The sequence below is a fragment of the Tasmannia lanceolata genome, unplaced genomic scaffold (assembly GCF_043159265.1).
Source record: "Tasmannia lanceolata isolate RefF3 unplaced genomic scaffold, GAP_Taslan_0.1 ptg000006l, whole genome shotgun sequence".
In the NCBI taxonomy this organism is placed as follows: Eukaryota; Viridiplantae; Streptophyta; class Magnoliopsida; order Canellales; family Winteraceae; genus Tasmannia; species Tasmannia lanceolata.
This window is the reverse complement of record NW_027518683.1, coordinates 17,912,995-17,935,461: the sequence shown is the minus strand read 5'-3', so window position 1 is coordinate 17,935,461 and position 22,467 is coordinate 17,912,995. Positions and strand designations below refer to the sequence as shown.

At 37.6% G+C, this 22,467-nt stretch overlaps 1 protein-coding gene and 2 non-coding genes across 8 annotated transcripts in view; all 3 read right to left on the bottom strand.

Annotated features, from left to right (window-relative positions):
* Positions 1–1,383: 1,383 nt before the first annotated feature.
* LOC143879979 (uncharacterized) overlaps positions 1,384–22,467 on the bottom strand; it is a 35,722-nt gene continuing 14,638 nt past the window's right edge. Inside the window, exons 7-8 of one of the 6 annotated variants that reach the window (XR_013251463.1) lie at positions 19,655–19,715; positions 1,384–13,056 (exon numbers count right to left, since the gene is read on the bottom strand). The gene's annotated coding sequence lies outside the window, so the exon portion shown is untranslated. Of the gene's footprint in view, positions 13,057–17,373; positions 18,023–19,617; positions 19,836–22,467 lie in introns of those variants that run through there. The other 5 variants (XR_013251465.1, XR_013251464.1, XR_013251461.1 and 2 more) reach the window with 5 other exon arrangements.
* On the bottom strand, positions 6,379–6,468 carry LOC143880537 (small nucleolar RNA snoR27). Its single transcript, XR_013251757.1, has one exon. It is a non-coding gene; the product is annotated as a small nucleolar RNA snoR27 (small nucleolar RNA).
* On the bottom strand, positions 6,543–6,634 carry LOC143880536 (small nucleolar RNA snoR26). Its single transcript, XR_013251756.1, has one exon. It is a non-coding gene; the product is annotated as a small nucleolar RNA snoR26 (small nucleolar RNA).

Sequence of the window (22,467 nt, the reverse complement as noted above, 5' to 3'; positions counted from 1 at the left end):
TTCCAACCACGCCAGGCCACACTATCTCCTATCTCATTCCATCTCAATCATCTCCCTCTCCCACTCTCTCCACCACTCTCAAAACGTGGTAAGCTAATATTCCATGGAAAAAGAAAGTTTCGTGGTTGCCAAACATTGGGGTAAGATAGAGACTTGAGGTGTGGTGACTGAGATTTAAGGGATGATGAGTTATGAGACCATGGGAAGGGGCTGGAAAACAGGCCAAAAGAAATATCCAAGTTACAAAGAGATTTTTTTCTCTCTCTATTTTCCAGCCCTATTTCATGCTTTCCTAACAGACTGCCCTCTCTCCACTCGCACTGGTTTAATAGGGATTTCAAGAATTTTCTTTTTCATGGTTGCCAAAGAAGCCATTTCTCAATGTACACCTTCTTTACCTCTGAAAAATGAGATTTTTTAGCTTTCGAAAATTCTCATTATCCCGCTTTTACCTATCTAATCCCGAGGGAATGAGAGAGATTGCTTAACACGCCCTACATCTCTCTTAAACTCTTGATCCTCCTCCTCCCGAATCCGGAGCCCTTGCAAGTCATCTACATCTACACACGGTTACCATCAGCTGTGCAATGACCTTTGTTGCCACATAGAACAACCTGCATTTTCGGAAGCGCCTTTGGCTTCTAGTTTGGAAGTAAGATAGATTAAATAGGGACTGATCTATGGCTTACTCGAACCCAAATTGGTTACTCTAACCCTAAATTGGTGCAATCGAACCCAAAACTTGTGTACTGTTGAAAATTGCAGAATTGAAATGAAACTGCGAAAAATAGATTGCACTTGTCATTTTTAACAAAAACCCTATACGAAAATCAGATTGATGACGATTGAAGATGGTAGGCTGAGTCGTCCCACATGGTCAATCTCCTTAAGAATCGTATCTTAACATTTGCTGAGCCTTAATCTCCATAGGATGATCCAAAACCTCCAAACGTTGAGGTTGGTTTCCAATGTGCCGTTCATTATAGAGAAGATTTCCTGGACAAAGCCTATTTACATCAAACGAATAAATGGTTTGGATGACCCAAATAGTGGACTATTTTACACAGCTGACAGAAAAATGCCACTAGATTGTCACAACCTGACATTCCCAAACTCCATTTACAGCAGTGATGCTTGGAAATAGAAACCCCAACACCTAAAGGAGCCACATATGGCACTAAACTTTGATGGATATTTCTTTTTTCTTTTTTGAATGGAAACTTTGATGGAGATTTCTAGAACAAGAACACCAATTTGTGGGTGATTTGAAGTTGGGCAAACATATTAAAATGCAAGTGGGTTAAGATATTAAGCATTTTTTAACTTTCTTAGTTACTTCTCTTGTTAAACAATTCCTATTTAGTGCCCAAAAAAACATTGTCCTGTAGAAAGCTAATTTCGTATTATCCGAAAGTGAGTGTAAGTACAGATTCAAACTAAAATATTTACAAAAGGGAAAAAACACCAAATTCAAACATGACATTCAATCAAAGAAAAAAGCTTTCTCGGCACCCCTAGCAGCAAGAAAAGGCACGTAAAGAGAAGAACACCACCCAAGAAGGAAAACCTGAAAACACATTGCTAACATATACCAATACACTTTGAGAAGTTGTTAGCTCTGCATATTATCATAATCATACAGCATCAACGATTAAAGTTTTATCAGAGTTTCAAGCAATCAAATAACTTCAGGGTTCTTTCATATATGCTATTTCTGAAGGGAAGAGAAACAAAATATTCAGGTATGTGGCAGAAGAGACTCAACGAGTTGTACGCATGTTTCTAGTCACGAGTTTGTGTATTCTGTATTATTTGTCTTCTTTAACTTTCAGTGCAACTTGTCCTGTGTAGTCCACAAAGGCACATTAGAAATATAACTCCTTGATTTCAAAAGCATGACCACTTCAGTTATCCATTCTCGTCCGAAATGCCGATCATTTCGCTGACGTATATAATTCTTGGGTGTCAGCTAGAATTGTTGAATTTATGTTTAATTCTTGGGTTTCAGCTTCGATTGTTTAAAGTCATTGGGGTAGCACAAACCCAAAAATACACCTATTACCGGTGCAAAAGCTGTTTCGAAAAGCAGTCTATAACTCCCCAACTAAATCATAGACATACGAATCGACTTCGCTTTACGCCATCTGAGATCAAGTTTTTCCCTACCAAAACAATAAAAGTCTTCAAAACTCCCCAACTAAATCATACTCAGATGAGTCGAGTAGTCGACCTCATATGAAACAGTGTTTTTCCCTACCAAAACAATCAAAACTCTATGAATTGCCAGAGTTGAAGAATTGACCACATCGATCATTGACTCGCGAGTCGAACTACTTTTGGCCAAGTTATCGACAAGTCCGAATCCAAGTTTTTGAACAATAGTGAAATGAAACACCAAATAATTCTTACACAACATGAACAAGAACATGAAGATAGGCGAAAATGAATCATCCATTGTAAGACAATAAAAAAAAAGTAACAAGAGAAGAACTAAGGGACAGTTATAAACACAACAAAAGATTGCCACAGTTGTAATAACGAACCAGTGGAGCTGCGCTCTTGATTACAATGAAGGGGCACTCTTTATTTTGCAATTACTCTCAGGTTAAGCAAAGTCTGGAAAGGTCCTGTAACCAAATTCCTAATTGGAATGTTGATCATTCAAGAAATTTACCTTCACTGCCCTAGTGCAACTCAATATCACGACTCCAAGATCTCGGCAAAGTGGCCTAATACTCAACAGAAATCCAATAGACAACAGACATTACTAGTTCACTCACCCCCAGAACCTAGTCATAACCACAAATTACATGCCAATTACTAATTACCTCATGGAAACATGTCTCCAATCTAAAGGATGTTTGAAATTATCATCTATTCATCGCAATACCCAACTAATGTCTAGACCAAATACTAGGCATGCTCATACCATGCTCTCCAACTAATCGTAACTATACCATTCTCACGAAGAAAACAATGCGAAGTCCACATGCCTAAACAAGTTCTCTAATACTGGGTTTTACAGGGAGCGAGAAGACTAAATAAGAAGTGCTGAACAATGGCTTTAAGCATGCACAACTCCTTAAAAATGGAGAAATTTGGAATATAATAATTCTTATACTTTTTTAGAAGTAAAAACTTCTTCGTAATTATCAAACATGATGATGAGCAACATAAAAAATTTCATACTTTTTTTCGCAATAAAAAACTTAGTAACTATCAAACATGATGATGAGCAATACGAAAATTTTAATACTTTTTTCGCAATAAAAAACTTCTCAGAAATTATCAAACACGATGACAGCAATACAAACAGTATCACAACATAATTGAGGATTTTTGTTTTGTTTTAGTATCCCCAGACCCTTAAAGCTAACTGGCAGGTAAGACAGAAATACCCTGAACTACATGAGCTATATGTTTGAGAAACATAGAGAACAAATAGTGAATGCCATGTGCCATGCCCTCCCAGGCCTGCATCATTTAGATGACCTTAGAGGGATGAGGATAAATGACCGCTACAAGAAAAAGGGGAGAGGGTGGCACAAGGAGTTGTTTGGGAGAAACCTTAAGCTAGATGAACTACAATGTCCTCCCTCGTCAGGTTTATTGACAATGGCAGTGTATCTTTTTTTATTAATAGCTAGTCGTATATCTTCTTTTGAATCCGAAAAGAAAAATTGGATTCGTACACCACAATATAGTGGTATTTTGTTGGACAACAGCAGCGACAAAACTAAAAACACGTCAAATACCTTTAAATAGAACATGTCCAAAGCTCGGATCTTCTTGTCATAGTCCCGTTATTACGATAAGGCATGTCCAAATTGATGATACCAAATTGATGATTATAGAACTCTCATACCAAATTGATGCAAATCTTGAATCTAGTATCAAATTGTTGTCTCCATCAGAGCCAAGGGAAAGAATAGATAATTGAGATCAAGAACAAGAAAGATTAAGATCAAGATCAAGAGAGAGAAGTGATGGGAGTAGAAAATGAAAGCAGTAAATGCACCCAACCGGGGAGGGCGAAGGAAAGAAAAAAAAGAAGGGAAAAGATAAAACGGGACTAGAAAGTAAGAGATATGAGAAGAAGCGGGGGAGAGGTGGAAGGGATGTAAGAAGGGAGAAGGATAAGGGGGGGTGTCGGCTTGTAATCCCAACCGAGATGGGATGAGATGGAGAGGAGAGGAGAGAATAAAAAAAAAAGATAAGAGTTTAGGGGTAGCAATTGGCCTCTGATATAACGCATCGCACCTCAGAAGAGGCTGATATCCACACGAGACTAAACCAAACTTCAAATCTTTTTTTTATTTCATCCTGAAAGAACATCCAAGAAAAGTGCCTTGAGGCTATTTTTTTCGTTGAATGGCCGAAAATTTCATTAAAAAATAAAGACCGAGATGGTCAAATACAAGCAAGGAAGAGAAGAAAGAATATACAAAGGAAAACGGAAGGAGATAAAACCGCAAAGAAACAAATCTATCTAAAGGCGGAAGAAAGTCAAACTGTTCAAAAGCTTCCATCCGAACCCCTGTCCCTAGCAAGCTTATCCGCCACCCCATTTGCAGATCTCCTTATATGGCGGGAAGAGATACTCAAATTGCCGACAATGTCCTTAATCTCATTAAAATACTACACAAATCTCCAAGGGAAAACAAGACAGTCAGACAACCAACAAATCACGTTGAAGGAGTCCCCCTTGACCACAACTTTATTTAAATCCCCTCAATCTAGAACCTTGATACCTTGGTAAACCGCACACACCTCCGCCTCACTAGAACCGGCCACACCAATAGGGCCGGCATAGGCCCACTTCACCAGACCCCTTTCGTCCCCAAGGACTCCCCCAATACCTCCCGGCCCCGGATTTCAAAAGCTAGAACCGTCAAAGTTGAGCATTAGGTAACCAAGAACAGGAGGCTCCCACACTTGAAAAAATCAAAGGCACACCTCCCTCCACCCATTCCATAAGTCAAGGCAGATACAAATTTGAAGCTTGGGAGGGACTTGGTCCAAAGAATAGATAAAGCCATCACCTTGGTGGATAAATAAGAGGCGCTCCATGCGAGACTCTTAAAAATTCTAGCATTCCTCTCCATCCACAAAACCCAAATAACTGCGAGGAATGATATATTCCACAAGTCCTCTATTTCGCCATGGGACCATTTGCCAACAGTCCAAAACATCTATGAGACGCTTTGAAAACACCCAATATAATCTGAATCTGCCCAAAATGCCACTCCATATCTCCCAAGCCACATTACAGTGGATGAATAAATGATTCACTGATTCCCAATCTTACGAAAATGCCCTGAGGTTCCACCAATTCACACACAAAGAGAACTTGAGTAAAATACCTTCTAATGAAGATTCTCTGCCTTTTTGTAATACATGTGAGGCCTATTTAAAACACTCATGACTCAAAGAACTAACATGATTTTGATGGGAAAATAGTATGTTGCCTCCTGATGACTTAAAAAGACTTAAATAATACTTTAAAAACTAAACAAAAATTTTTTAATGTTAATGATGGGCCCCATCATCTTAACTCCTTGATTCTGCATCTTGGCACGCCCCTCGTCAAAGTTTGAAATACTTTTTATTCACTATAAAGTGGTGATTGGTGAACAGAATTTGATTCTAAAGACTTATGTTTAGGCATAGAACATGTGATAACAAAATCAGTTATGTATATTTCTGGATTGGTCTTGCGGCAATAAATGGCAAATATTTCTGAAAGCAACTCCATAAGCAGTGGTGTGGAAGATTTAGGTCGAAATAAATGAGAATCTTTGGATAGGGTTGAAATAAATAAGAGAATCTTTACTGAGGAAACAGCAAATTGAACAATAATTATGGAGATAAAAAGCATCTACTATCAGACGGGCTTACATGACAGAGTTTAAGGATCTGTCAACAGGGAATATATTTCGAAATTGGAGAACAATGTGAAAGAAAGTGTGTAGAATGGGACCTAGATGGGAGCTCCACCTTCCAATAACATTAGGCTATATTTTATTGGAAGCTGATATGGTAACTCAAGCCAGCCTGAGACTCTAATCCAATAGGAGTGATAGATTGGAAGTAAAAGAGCTCCTTGCCGAGTTGTGTAATTTAAAGAAGAGATTCCTGAAAGTAGTTTGTTGGCGGAAGGTGACTCAGAGAATGTGATCTTATTGTTAGGGGCAGCTCAGCCTGTTTTCCCCTGTTCTGTAACATTTTTCTTTTTTAATAGTCATTTTAGCTAACACTCAAAATAAAAATAAGGAATATCATAAAAGACTCTAGTTTTAGATTCATGGAGGTGGAGCTTGCAATTAAAAGAAACACCAAAGAAAAATAAGAAGAAAAGGAAACAATAAAATTATCATAACTGGATCTCAGTAGTTAAATTCATCTTCAATCTTTTTCAAGGAATTACAGAAAGATAACGCAGATTCGAAGTAACATCATTGATCCAGAAAAAAAAAATGTACTTTTTGAATGGAAACATCATTGATCCAGAAAAAAAGTAAGCTTGTTCAAACAATAAAAAGAAGCATCTCAGTCTATGATTTCCCCATAAATTTCTTCACTGGCAATCAAAGTGCAAGGATAACAATAGGAAGTTACACATCATAGATGCTGCATAAAAGATGAACAAAACATGTATAATGAAAACAAAAGAAACAATACTATGAGTGTTGAAAAGCCACAAAATGTCTAAGGGACATGGAAATTGATGGAAGATATACAAGGAGAAGCCCCAAACCTTGTTTGATATAAGTATGCTTGAGAAACATGAGTTGAAACCATTGAACAATACGACAACTATTTTGGTAAACAGGGAAGCTCAAGGCACGGCAAGATGAGGCAAGATATTGACTTATAGCCACAAGACAAGTTAGCCACATGTTGATCAGCAAGAAAAAAATGACCTTGAACACAACAAAAAAATATACATAAATTGCCTCAGAAAATAACGGATTGATGAAGTGGTTTTATCTGCAAAACAATGTGATGGTGTTGTCTGCAAAACAATGTACGTGCAGAAATCAACTCTACAGAACAGAGCTTACAAGAACGAGGTCTTCTCAATCTCGCAAGAGTTGGAATATTCTTAAAGAGAACAGAGAACAACTTGATTCCATTTTAGCATGATTTGGCGAATATATGAAGTACCCATCACAAGGAAAAAAATCTGATATACAATAATGGTCACTTATTTTATTTAACTTAGCATGTTTTATATTCACTGGACAGGAAGTTAAGAGAAAGCAGAACTTATACAGGATTTGTGTATCAGCTGTCGTCGGCAACATCTGGTTTTTAATGCATGCTCGCATAGTAACTTGTTTCTACTCTTGTTTCCTGAACAACTAAGGTGTGTGTGTGTGTGTGTGAGAGAGAGAGAGAGAGAGAGAGAGAGAGAGACAGAGAGAGACAGAGAGTCCCACAAGAGATGGTGTGCCTAGCACAACAAGCAAGCCCATTAATCCCCCTTTTTTTGAATGGTAGCAAGTCCACTTATCCTATAACCCATTTATATTGTAAATAGGCAGAATCTTTGCACTTGAGTGGTTTCGCTGTGTGTGTGTGTGTGTGTGTGTGTGTGTGTGTGTGTGTGAGAGAGAGAGAGAGAGAGAGAGAGAGAGAGAGAGAGAGATTTTGGGTTGGGGGACTCGGGGTTTTCCATTCTAAAGCCCATGACATAACACCGTCATAGATTATAATGTCTTCTTTTTTCTTGTATATCACCATATATTGATGATGGCAGTTGAGGAAAAAAAAGTCCAGATGCCCACCTAAGTTATTAAAGGAAACCATATGTTCATTCAATAAAGTCCCAAAATTAAGGGCATAAGCAAAACCAGAAGGGAAATAATATTTCCACCCACTTTCCCAGCATTTCCAACCCCCTTTGTCTTTTCCTAAAACGGCTACATTTTCACTCCCGTTTGTTTGTCGTTTCTGAAAATGAAGGAAAAGTCAAACAAAAGGGTGGAAATATCTTTTACCAAAAATAAATTACTGAAAAGAACAGTAGTAAAACTGAGTGAGACAAAACTAGGAAAAACTCGGTTTTAAAGCTATCCATGCCATCTATTGTAAAAACAACTGCACCAGTTAGACCCTCACCATGTGAGACCAGACCATGGATCATTGCTGAAAAGTCAATTCCATCATATGTTTTCACATTAGAAATGTCATCTTCTAAACAAATTGCTCCTATTGGGGACAGATGCATGCCGAACTTCCCTCTTGAAAAAATGGCATCAGAATACATGATCTGCGGGTGCTAACCTATGCGCTTGTTTTCAGTTTTTCTGGTAACATAAGTTACAGCTCTGTTACAAGAAACCTAAAGTTTAACATGAAATAAGGTTACCATCTATCATTGCTGAAAAGTCAATTCCATCATATGTTCACATTAGAAATGTCATCTTCTAAACAAATTACTCCTGTTGGGGACAGATGCATGCCGAACTTCCCTCTTGAAAAAATGGCATCAGAATACTTGATCTGAGGGTGCTAACCTATGAGCTGGTTTTCAGATTTTCTGGTAACGTAAGTTACAGCTCTGTTACATGAAACCTAAAGTTTAACATGAAATAACGGTTACCATCTATATGATGATTTAAAACCGTGTAGTGCCTGTAAAATCTGTGCAATTATGTAACATATCACATAGCCATACCAAAAAAAAAAAACCAAATACATATTGCATACAAATGAGAGAAGGGAGGCAAGTCATGGGAGAGAGTGTAAATCTATTCGCATTAATATCTAACTGTATTTTATAATATCATGTATATATCTATGCATAGTTTTCGTATGGCGTTCTGAGATAGCTTTTCTAAGATAAAGTAAGAACAGGCATACCTGCTTTGCAAATATAATATCAGGTTGCGTATGGGTAAGATATTGGTCCAACCATACTTTGATAGGTAAGAGAATATTTGACTTTGCTGCCTTCTCTTACCATTGCCTTCATGTTGTAGTGTTCTAGGGTGCTTTCCGTTTTACAAATCATCATCTAAAAGTTGACGAGGAGATCAGTAATATACTTTTACATTAGAACCATGCCTTGGTTCTTTTATCCACACCTAGGAAACAGTATAGTGCTCCAAGAACATTCATATCACTCTACTTCTTATCTTTCGAAAAACAATATCACTACTTCTTAATGCTGTATGAGATTAAGCAGTTTTTCACCATAAGACAAATCCCCATCACCTATTTTACATGAATTCTTCTGAATGAGTGAAGAATCCGTGTCAGACACGCCTCGGATTCCAATACTTTAGGATTCACAGAGACACTTCTAGGTCTCTTTTTAATTTTTTTCTTCTAAATACTGTTACCACAACCTTACAATTACTGCATATTTAACATGAATTCTTCTGAAAGAGCGAAGAATCTGTCAGACACGCCTTGGATTCCAACACTTTAGGATTCACAGAGACACTTCTAGGTCACATTTTAATATTTTTTTTCTAAATACTGCAACCACAACCTTACAATTACTGCATATTTAAAGTTTTATCCATCATAATAGTAGGTTTTTTATATTTTTTATACGAAAATAAAGCATTATACTTACTCGAACTACTAAAAATTTTAATATATTATTTATTATAATTAAAATTTAAGAATTAATTAAAATATTTTGGTGAATCCAAGAATCTTTTTTTTTTTTTGAGGTTTGCCAAATCCGACAATCGATACCCGTGTCGGGCTCTGACACTTGTATCCGTGATGCAACATAGCTATCACATGTCTCCTCTTATTTGGGTGACCAGCCCAGTCAGCATCAAAATATCCTTCTACCTTTGATCCGGTATTTTTACTGGCTCCATAGACCTATCCATAATAAAAAGTTCCCTTTAAGTAACACATGATCCACTTTGCAAGTTGTGGATGTTCATTCCTATGAACATGTAAGAATTGGCATACCTGCTTTCTAAATGCAATATCAGGCAGCACATGGATGAGATAATGTAGTACTCCATCCATACTTTGATAGGTAAGAGGACCTTTGACTTTGCTGCCTTCTCTTACCACTCGGTGTCATGTTGTAGTGTGCTAGGCTGCTCACCAAGTTACAATTCATCATCTTGAATATGTTGAGGAGAACAGTGACATACTTCTTTTGCATTAGAACCATTCTTTGGTTCTTTTTATACCGTACACCTTAGAAAACAGTATAGTTATCCATGATCTTTCATATCAAAGTTTTCTTTTAGACCATCTTTAAGCATCTAGATGCCATGCCTATCATTTCTAGTGACTAATATCATCAGCGTACACTCATACCAGATGATGTGACTCAGATGAAAGGTCAGTTATATGACACTTCTTTTGCAGCCCCTTGTCGTATGAAGTAAATTAGTTCTACCAAACCATACCCATGGGACCTATTTTACCCCTATGATTTAGCCGACGGTTTGAATTTTTTGCTAACACACATGTCGACACTCCTTTGGACACTTTTAAATGTATAGCTTTGAGTGTTAGAGTTAATGTGGGTGTGTGGACGTATATTTGTGTAATGATCAATAATTTTATGTGTGTATGTGTCACCAGTTCTAGATTTTTCGATGCTGCCATGTCAAAATTCATATCCATGTCGAAACTAAAACATGAATACACATCGACAAATTATGATTATATACTTTCTATTTTAATCGTGTCCCTAATTCTAAATTTTGGGGGTTTGCCGTGTCCGACACAGTGTCGACACGCAACACTCGTGTCTGTGTCCACAAATCATAGTTTTACCCATAAATAGCTCTCTTGAGTCTACAGACAATCATTTGTACAATTCAAAAAAGAAAAAGAAAAAGAAAAACAGACAATCATTTGTGTTATCCATTTGAATATATACTTCTCTTAGACTACCAAGTAGAAAAGCATTTTTGCATCCATTCGATGAGGTTTCCATCCAAAGGCATTGGTTAAAGCTATGATGATTGATGACTCATGCCTATGTTGCTCTAACTACTGGATTGAAGGTCCCCTTATAGTCCAGTCCATGTAGTTGGTTATACCCCTTTGCTACAAATATGACTATATGTGTCCATTGTCTTATCAGGCTCGTGTTTCAACCTATACACCCACTTGCATCCTACTACATCTTTGTATATACGTCTGGTGACAATCTCCCACATATCATTCTTACAAAGAGCATTCAACTCTTCTCCCATGACTGCAACCTAGTCAACACTAACTGCTCCAGTAAAAATAGATGGCTCAATTATCCCTATCGCTTGGGAAAGTCGTGCTTGCTTATCTTTGACTCGTCGAATGTAGTAGTACCTCACATATGGCTGCATGGCACTGCTAGTGTTGGCATCACTACTGGATGATGAGTCAATGGTGGCCAGGAAAAGTGTTGAAATACGGATTTGGGGGTCTGGGAGAGATTGAAGGGTTGGTTTGGATTTTCGGGTTTTCAAAGAATCGAGATGTTGAAGATAGGTTTGGGTAACTTCGAATGGGAGGTAGGGAGTTGACGTATTTGAGAAGTGGAAGAATGGATTTAACTTTTCGAATAAAAGGCTTTGGCTTTGAATATACTCGAAGGATTTAAATAAGTGTTTCAAAACCCAGATGCATGTCAAAACATGGTCCAAGAAAATCCTACTCGACTCAGCACGATGTGGTCAAGTACTCGGTTGGCGCGGTCATAACTCTAGAGAGTCAAAGGAGTTTTTCTTAACTCTGCAGGGCAAAACATGGAACGAGGCCGAGGGAATAGGAAGTGGACTCCAGGGAGTCCACGATGACACGGGGGAAGTTTTAAAACTATTATTTAAATTGGGTTTTGAGGCCTTTGAATGGAGGAATAGGATTTTGAGGCCTTTGAATGGAAGGAGTAGGATTTTGAGGTATTCAAAAGGGAGGGATGGGCATTTTATGTATTCGAAAGGTACAATTTTGAAATATAAATATATATACATGTATAATTTCAAATGGAGTGAAAGAATGAAGCAAGAAGATCTAGGATTTGAAAAGAGGAAAAGGGGGATCTAGGGCTTTCCAGAGGGGGGGGGGGGGGGACAAAGAAGAAATAGATCGAGGTTCTGAACGAGAGAAGAAAATGAGATGAATTGAAGTACCTTTTGATGGCTCAAGTGTTATGCTTTGACGTGGATCTTGCTAGGTCTGATACCATGTAAAATCTAGTTCAGTCATGTATTTTATCACATTTTTAGTTTAAGGTGAGAACAGAGAAGATAATAGAGAGTGGAGACAAGTTGTGAGAGAGAAAGTGTAATTTTGTACTTATTAACATCAAACTATAGTTGAAATTATCTTTATATACATTCCAACAGAAGACTGAAATGCCCTTAACTAAGGGTAGCCAAATAGTTCTTGTATGATGTACATGGATCTATTTTTAGCAGTAACCCTACAACATTATAACAAACCCTAGGATTGCCCTTAAGAAATTCATGAACATCAGTTTTTGAGGGACTCGGGAAAGAGGATAGGACTAGTACTGAAAATTCATTCGTTGCATTGCCCCAAATGATCAGCTTTGAAGCCCCCAAAAAAAATCCACTTCCTATTTGTATGTTATTTCCCAGTTTGAAGAATATACGATGGCTAAGCAAGTCCAATTTCAAAACCGTTCTGTTAATTACAGAGTGATCCAATTTGTTGTCTGAATGTCACTACACTTGAGCTCCTCATTGTCATGACCAACATAGTAAAAAATTGACCATATATATGTGACTTCCTAAGACAGATTTGATGTTCAGATATTCTACAGCAGAAGCAATGAATGTTTCCATGGCACACCCAAATCAATCAAGAAAACAATTTCTGATCCATGCATAAACAATGTCAAAATTTAGAAACAAATACCACTAAATTCAATCTATTGACCATTTGAACGGAGGCCCAATAAATTCAGGATTTGCAACTGACCGTTGAGCTACTCACAATGACTGCATAATTAAGGAAAATTAGGGGATCCGAAAAAAAATTAACGACCATGTCCTTGAACACGCAGATAAGGCTGTAGCTAGCGGTGAAGATGCCCCAAGGTGCCTCAAAAGTTGCCTGAAAAAATAAATTCCTCAACTGATTGTTCCCAAATATACAGAAGCCCGGACGATCAGCCATTTTCTCACAATGGGAACGAAAACTAATTGAAAACTTTAAGAGGAAAGATAGTTAGGAAAATATCAACCAACCCAGAAAGAAATCACAGGAGGAAATAAAAACACGTGACAAATTAATGTTGAAGAAGAAACAATTAAACAAACATACGATGTCTTAACATTTGAAGGACAATGAGCATTTGGAGAGACATAGATTTATTATAAAAGATGAATTCCATAAATAGGAACCACACAAACAAATTCCAGATGAACTTGTTCTTATGATTCTATGATCCAACAAAGCGCTATAAGACATTCAACCTCAAAGATGGACACCACAAGAACATGCTCTCGCAAACACCCACATGAATAAGACAAGGAGCAGATTAAGGAAACATCAGCACTAAGGCACGACTAAGCATTAGTGAAGCCTAATAAGACATACACCATGGGGTAACAAATAATAATACCAAACCTATAACAACATCAACCAGATGAGCTACGTAACAAAATTAATAGGCAAGTGTAATCAGCCTCATAATTTTTCAGTTTTAGAATGCATATAAGAAATATGACATGCCATATCAACTACCATATGTATGGAAAAGTCAAATTTACGATCTCTACCCAATTTTACGCTCTGTATGTAAGGCCATCCTCTGTGTGAAAATTTTCTAAATCTCATTCAAAAGGCTTCCTCTTTTAAGAAGTGAAGCACAACATATGTAAGTTAGAAAATACAGTTCGGACTCTAATATTGCTGGTGGCAGCATTTTATATAAGGTATTAGATAGTAATAGTTAGCAGATGTGTAAAAATAAAAATAAAAATAGAACAAATTTATCAAATAGGTGTTGTCTCCTCCACCCCCCCCCCCCCCCCAAGCCACATGCCACTTCCTTCGTCCAAGTCTGTCCTTGCCCTCTCTAAGTTTCAGGTGCACATGCCACTTCCTTCGTCCAAGTCTGTCCTTGCCCTCTCTAAGTTTCAGGTGCACGTGATTTTAATACTGTCGGTATTGCAAGAAGAAAATCCGAGGAACTACTATCACTGACAAGTGGGAGTTTTCCTCCCCGAATCTGCCATTGGTGCTGCAGCCAGGCCAGAGCCCATGGTTGTTGTGACCATGGTTTTAAATTTCGACCGAAATCCGAAATTTCGGATTTCAGTGAAGACCGAAACCGAAATTTCCCGAAATTCCATTTTTCGCCATTTCAATTAAATGCCATTATTTATTTTAGAAAAAAGTGTTACAAAATTTCGGTCCAGAATTTCGAACCAAATTACGAAATTTCGGATTTCGCCGAAATTTCAGTTGGGTCCGAAACGGTTACCGAAACCGAAATTGTAAACCATGGTTGTGACTATCACAACGGTTTCCACTGAAGAACGTTTCAATTGTTCCCACATATAGTATGTACTTGCATAAAGTATGTACTTTGAACAACATTAATGTCCAACTATATGTACTGTGAAGAATATTCCTCAAGGTACTATCTTTTTCTTAGAAGGTATTATATCACTGGATTTCTGCATTAAGTATTTTGAATAACATAATGTCCAATGATATGTACTGCGAAGAATGTTTCTTAAAAAGGTACTCTCTTATAACTTGTTTATTGAATTTTTGTATTAAAGTACTAAAAATAAGAGTATGAAGTAAAAACATAGGAACCGTACTGGTTCCTAGTTTGAGAAATATGATATATGAGATTATAAATTAATGCAAAACATGAGGTTCGTGAATGAGTCCCGGAGAACTTTTGTAGCTTCACATAAAATAGTACAAATCAGTCCCTAAACACACCAATTCCGAAAATCTTTTGGAGCTTAGAGTGTTCGATGGGTACGTCAACCGTGTTGGGATAGTCACTTTAAGCTAACCACAGTGATAATTCAACAACACTCAACTCAACTAAGCCTTTGTCCCAAACTAGTTGGGGTCGGCTAATGAATCCTTTAGAAAATTTTCATTAAGAAGGTGAAAGAATCTACCTGACTCAGATTGACTAAGTCTAATCCTGACACTAGTTGGGTTCATCTACACGGATTATTTTCTTCCATTCTCTCCTATCCAAGGTTCTATGTTATGTTCCTAACCATCAAGTCTTTCCTCACTGTTTCTACCCAAGTTGTTTTCGGTCTGCCCCTACCTCTTTTTACTCCATCAACTTGGCACGAGTCACTTCTTCTCACTAGAGCATCCAAAGGCCTACGTTGGATATGCCCAAACCATTTTAAGCGGTGCTCTCTCATCTTCTCCTCAATTGGTGCTACCCCCACCTTTTTACGGATGCCTTCATTTTTAATTCTTTCTAAGATTGTGTGGCTGCACATCCATCTAAGCATTCGCATCTCCGCTACACTCATGTTATGCACATGACGCTTCTTGGTGGCCTGCTTCTTGGTGGCCCAACATTCTGAGCCGTACAGCATGGCTGGCCTCACAGCTGTCTTATAAAACTTTCCCTTCAACTTGGTAGGTATTTTACGCTCGCACAGAACTCATGAAGCATGCTTCCACTTCAACCAACCTGCTCTTTTTATGTGGTTAACATCCTCTTCAATCTCTCCTTCCTTATGCGGGATTGAACCAAGATAGCGAAAGATATCCCTCTTAGGTACCTGATGTCCAGTCATATTTACTACATTCTCGCCCCGCCTCCTTACATTACTAAAGTTGCACTCCATATACTCTGTCTTAGTCCTACTCAGTCTAAAACCTTCAGATTCCAAAGTAGTTCTCCATAAATCTTAACTTAACATTAACTCCTGCTTTGGTTTCATCAATTAATACTATGTCATCTGCAAATAACATACACCATGGCACCTCATACTGGATACCTTCCGTGGGATAATTCAACAACGAGATTAAAAATTTGCACAAACATGCATTGCAAATAAAAGAACCACAAATCAAAAGAGAATTTATAAATATGGCAGAAAAAGTACAATGTCTGGCCACAATCTAAAATTAAGAAAAGAAGGGAAAATCTGAGACCCAAACACTCACAAAACTAAGGTAAAAGTCTTAATGCACATGGGTACAAGGTCTAGAGGGTCAAAAGATACATGGAGAAACCAAATGAATGGACAATATGACTGAAAAGTTTTTTTAAAAAAAGGAATTGGCCTCACAGGAATGTATGCGCCTTGGCCTCAAATCTCACATGAAGTGGCACAAGAGACATGGTGGACTGGCCGGGAAGTCGATAGGTCCAAATAGGATATAGTCGTCACCATTTAAGAAGGTCCAAGAGGGGAGCTATGATATTGATATGCACATGCAACCCCCGAAGAACAAGAAATGAAATAGGATCCAGAGAATGAAGAGCAAAGACAAGAACTGGGATAGGGAAACTGTTTATGGTGAATAGTCCCTGAATTGATTGTAAACAGCCCTTTTGGTATCAAATCACAGGGGAAAGAGGAGCAAAAGGACGGGGAGGATAAAGGCAAAAGGGACTCTTGCAGCAGTGGACTACAATAGTTGCACAGTTCAGGATAGAAGAAAACCGTGGGAAAGGCGAGAGTAAGAAAGAAATGGAAAGAAGAAGGGAGAAAAGGAGGGAAAAAGAATAGAAAAGGAAGAGGAAGCTTTGTTTATTTCTTTTTTTGAGGATCATTGAATCAGAGCATAAAAGAGGAAGGAGAAGATGAAGAAGAATGAATGAATGAAGTGGGGTAGGAGAGAGAGAGAGAGAGAGAGAGAGAGAGAGGCCCTAGGGTCTCTTACCTCTTGCATCAATTGCAAGGGAGAGGGAAAATTGCACGTCCAAACTTGTTGAGAAATTCCTCCCTCCTCGTGAGCCATTTATAAAGGCTTTTAAATGACACATTGGTGGGTCCTCCATTTAGACCACTGAGGTCTCTTATGACTTAAGTTATACAAAGGACATAATTACCCTCACACTTGAAGAAGAATAACATTGCAATAAAAATTCCATCATAAACATATATTACCCTCATAAATGGTCCATAACTTCCTCAAATCACGTAAGAATTGCGTGATCTTGGGCTCGTTAGATAGGTAATTGAAAAACCTTTCAAATGGCGTCAATATCAAGACAAATGGACAAGAATTGATACCTTATAAGTAGGCTAAAGGTCAAAATGAAAATCATGGTCAAGGCAAAGTAAGGGGCAGTGGTAAGGTGGTGGCGGGCACTAAGTAATGTGGACAACCCCCACATCTAGCCTCCATAATAACAATATAATGAAATATAAAGTCCTAGATAAATAAACAAAATAAATAAATGGAAAGACTCAAAAGATAGAAGGCAAGGCCAGATCACATCATAAATTTATGGAGCATTAATTATTTTAAACCCCAACTGTAGTACCGAAAAGGGTTCACTCACCAACAATTTACAATGAAACTCATTCTACAGGGATTTGATTATCACATTGTAAAGATCTATCTGATCAGAGAAAAGCTAATATTTAGCAATTAATATATACAAACAATTAGCTGCTGCCCCAGTGATTAATCGACTTCACTGCTAGTCCCACCAGCTGCTCATGGATTAAATGCTAATCGGGTGCAAATCTTCAAGTTTAATCAATTAGCATAGAGGTAGCACTCAATAGAATCCAATTATCCACATGCTTACAACAAATATTGTCACAATCAAAGTCACTCTCCAACAACCTATCCTCATCCCAAGGTAACATCAGAAGCCTCAGTAGCGCGGAGCAGGTAGCTCGAGTGCGGAGCAGATAAAACATTGGCAATCTTCAATAAAGCCAGTAAAATTCTTGCTAAAGAGATTTTCTATCTTGTTGGGAATTGGGGTAACCTCGAATCAATTTGGATATTCAAGAGAAACATCTATCAACTGGTACTAAGCAACATCCACTCTCCAACTCCCCTTCTTACCGCCCATGGCTACACTTTTCTTAGAATAGCGACGCACCGGTTAACTCTGTATGACCAAACAAACATCAAACTAGGATGTACATGTACACATTTCCAATTTGTGAAAATTTAACTAAAAATATGTCAGGCAACCAACTGAATCACCAGCAAATAAGAAGTACTTGATTCCTGGTACATAACTAAAGTATTTGTATCTAGTGTGGGAAGAGATTGGGTCCGAGGATACCCTAAAATCCAAAATCTTAGAATAAAGGTACGAAAAGAAATAAATCAAAGTAGTTTAAATTATATTTGTTTCTAATTATGTTTTTTTTTTACAATGGCGATGGTGTTTGACTTAGCCACAAGTGAGGTTGAAGTGCAATTGCCAATGTTTACTTAGTTATCGGCTCATTAGTTAAAAGTCAATAGGTCAGTAGCAGAACATAATTTACATAATGTTTACTTAGTTATCTGCTCATTGTTTAAGTAAGAATGTAGTATCTGAGTTTTCAAAAGGAGGAAAGAGTTTATGAGTATCTGAGGCATATCTCCTATCTTTTTTTTTATCAAGGTAGCCAAATTTCATTGAAAAAGCATATCTCCTATCTTTATCCGATACTCAGATTCTCCAGGCTTTTGAAGGATTCAAGTATCATAAACACTCGCACTAACACATTTATTTGTCAAAATGTCCAACTATAAGAACCGGTCATGACCACCATCATAATAATCTCCCACTGCATATAGAAAATGCAAAAGGCCAATGCTTATGCATTTCAGTACTTCTAATACTAAATGGAACACTCGCACTAACACATTTCCCAACTGATTAAAGCCCTTTTTTTATTAATTCAGATTAAAATAAACTTGAATCATGTGAGGAGAACGGCCAACTCGGTGGCAGATAACCTAGCTAGAGAGGGTGTATCCAAAGAAGGGCTAGCCTTATTCAATACCCTTCCCCCTTGATTTTTCAGGGGAGAGTAAACTTTTCCTTTCTTCTTTTGTATTTTGTACATCGACCATCTCTGTCTCATCATTTTTACTAATTCTTGGCTATCATTCAAAAAAAAAACAGTGATTCCATGGTAGAGTACTTAACTGTTGTAAGAGTGTGAGGAGACCAGCCAACTCGGTGGCAGATAACCTAGCTAGGGAGGGTGTATCCAAAAAGAAGGGCTAGCGTTATTCAATGCCCTTCCCCCTTGATTTTTCAGGGGATAGTAAACTTTTTCTTTCTTCTTTTGTATTTTGTACATCGACCATCTCTGTCTCATCGTTTTTAATAAATTCTTGGCTATCATAAAATAAAATAAAAACAGTGATTCCATGGTAGAGTACTTAACTGTTGTAAGAGTGTTAAAAGGTTAAAAAAAGTCATATTGTAAGCAAGTTCTGGAAATTCATGCAGCTGTTTTTTATCCCACCAGTGAGTAACCCATCCAACCAAGTAGGTAAAAATTACCACCTCGATCTCAGAAGCAATCTCAATTAGACCACCACAAATCTAGTAAATTACGCAATATTTTCAAAATAAATGTCAAAGATGCAAAAAATGTAAGGTTACATTAAAATAAACTTTAAACATGGATTCAAAGGTTCAAAATTTCAGAGAACATGCTGTTCCAACTTGGTCAACATAAATATGCAAATATTTACCTCAAACATGCACCGAGATAAATATGCAAATATTTACCTCAAACATGCACCGAGTCACACCGTGATAGATCAAAATGCCTTTGCTACATGCTCCGAGTCTATGGGCAGGGTCATTTCAGATTATAGTCAGCTTGAGTCTAAGTGGCCAACTTGATCCAGTTTTAATAGCACTTTAATGAACATTTGCATGTAGCCATTGAATTACTATTTACTAGTCGCTGTATACAATGCAAAGCAAAGTGAATAAAAAATGTAATGTCGGATCTATATCGTGACATCATGAAAAAAGACTTGCACTGTATAATAAACTTCGATCAATTTGCACAAAAATTTCGGATTGGGGGCCTTCTCTTAGGCCATGTCAACACCTTGCCAAGTGAGAGACTAAGATACCCATACAAGACATTTTTAAAAAATGTGACAATTTATTAAAGAAAAACAATAGATTACAAGAGGGGCATAATGATGAAGGAAAGGGTAAGGAAAGATCATTATAAACGTCACTCTGATACCGAGTTGGTTTAGGGCCTATGATTTGTGGACACGGACACGAGTATCGCGTGTCGACACGGACACAGATTATCGGACCAGGGAACCTCCCAAAGTTTAGAAACGGGGACACGGCAAAAACTGAGTATATCTATCTACGATTAGTGGACACAATAGGATACACAGACACGAGTATCGTGTGTTGACACGGACACGGATTGTCGGACAAGGCAAAAACTGAGTATATCTATCTATGATTAGTGGACACAATAGGATACAATGAATCAAATGTTGGAATAATAGTTTGTTTAGGGTTTTACATTTTGGGGAGGGAATATAATAACAAATATTTGTTAAAGAATAGCTAAAAGAAGAGTTTATAATAAAAAAAGAGTTAATAATTTTTGAAAATAAAAGAAGAGTTAATAAGATAAGAGGTAAACACAAAATTCAATAATAAAACGGAATACCACACTTGACACGGTATAAAAAACATGTCAGACGTGCCCATATTAAATATGACACTTCCGGGCAGTACATTACAAGTTCCGAAAGGAGTGTCTACATGCGTGTCAATGTCGACATGACACAACACGTGTTGCCGAAATAAAATAAGGGAGATGATATTTTCACCCCCTCGGAAGTACGCATCCGCCCCCCTTATAACGTGAACAGTGGGTAACTTCAATGCTTTTTCACGTCAAATCACATCAAAAGTTGGGGTGAATGCATACTTCAGAGGGGGTGAAAATATCATCGCCCTAACATAACAGCGTCGTCTAAATCATAGTTCATGACGATCTATAGAAGGAACGTTAAGGGTGAAAATTAGGTTTTTGGATCATAAAATATGTGATTGGGTTGGAAAAATATTTTTATTAGGTTTACAGTAGGTTTTGAAGGGTGCAGACTTATGCCGAGAATGTGTAGACATGCCGGGAAGGTTCAGGCAAGGGCTTTTCACGAGCCTAAGAGAAGCAGATGTCAAAGAATAATATGTAAAGATCAAGAACTGAAAATAAAAATGATTAAAGCAAGAAATTAAAGACAAAACACGAAGAAAATAAATAAAGAGAGGGTGTGCACCACCTTTGAGGGTTTTCTCCTTGAAAAGGTTTCATCCAAGCTTTGGAGCAAATCTTCAATCTTCTATCATGTAATGTGTTCTCAAAAGTGACCAAAGGTCTTTCGTTTATAGACAAATAAAACTTGGACTTCAAGACTTGTCCACTAATTATAATTGAATTCGAATACCAACTCGAAACAATTTAGAATTCGTAACACAACTAGAACTTCCTACATCTACATCTCCTACCACTAATAGACTAATACACTTCGTTAAGTAGCAAGGGTGGGCCCTTAGGATCACTTAAACTTAAGTGATTAATTACAAATGGCTTAATTAACTTTATCACTTAAAATTTTCGTTATACACTTATGAGCCCCATTTTAAATACCTATAACTACTAAGTGATAATGGTGAGAAAAGACCGTGTTACCCCAACTATATCTCAAAGTACCTAAAAAACACCCAAACGGCACCTAGGGCGTGTTGGGAAAGGCTTCTCATTCGCTTCCAAAAGCCGGACGGAAACAAAAAGATGAGAATCTCAGACGCCTCCAAGTTGCTCTGAATAATCTCATTATTTAGTCAAAAAAAAAAGAGAAAATAAGGAAACGGGCTCCGCGGGTCAGGGTTGCCGAACTTGATTCTCCAAAGTTCTGGCTTTTCATGTTTCCCAACCTAAAAAGTGGAGAAGGGCCTCTTAATACGCCTTGCTGAACACGCCCTTGGAATTAAAATATGGGGCCTAGGATGGCCCCCATCTCTCCCACTTGAAAAGATTTGACCTCGTCGAATATAATTGTTAGTACAGCGGACGGCAGTTTGTCAGCTTTGAGCAGAGCTCGTCTCGGAAGAGTTAGAAGTAAAGTTGTTACCATTCCTTTTGATGTTTTCGCAAATGAAAGACATTTGAGCAAAACAATCGATATCTTGAGTACAAAGAGATTTGGGACAATTTTACCATGGGAGTGTCATATATGAGCAAGAAAAGGAGTGTGTTAGTGATATACACAGTATTTTAGGAAGCGTAAAGGTTGTTTCAGTCTCAAAATGGCGATTTTTCATTAGCATCCAACAAATTTCAGAACGAGTTGCTTTTTGGAGCAGAGATATTGTGCCAAAGTATGTGCAGGGAACCTAGAATCCGTATTCCGTAGTGTTTCCCTCTAGGTTTAAGGTAAAACAAATGACAAATTTATGGTAATTTGTGATGGTTAATGAGATCTGAAAGATCTTCTTTTCCTAATGTCTCATAATTTATTTCTGAACATGATCGATTTACGGGACATTAAGAA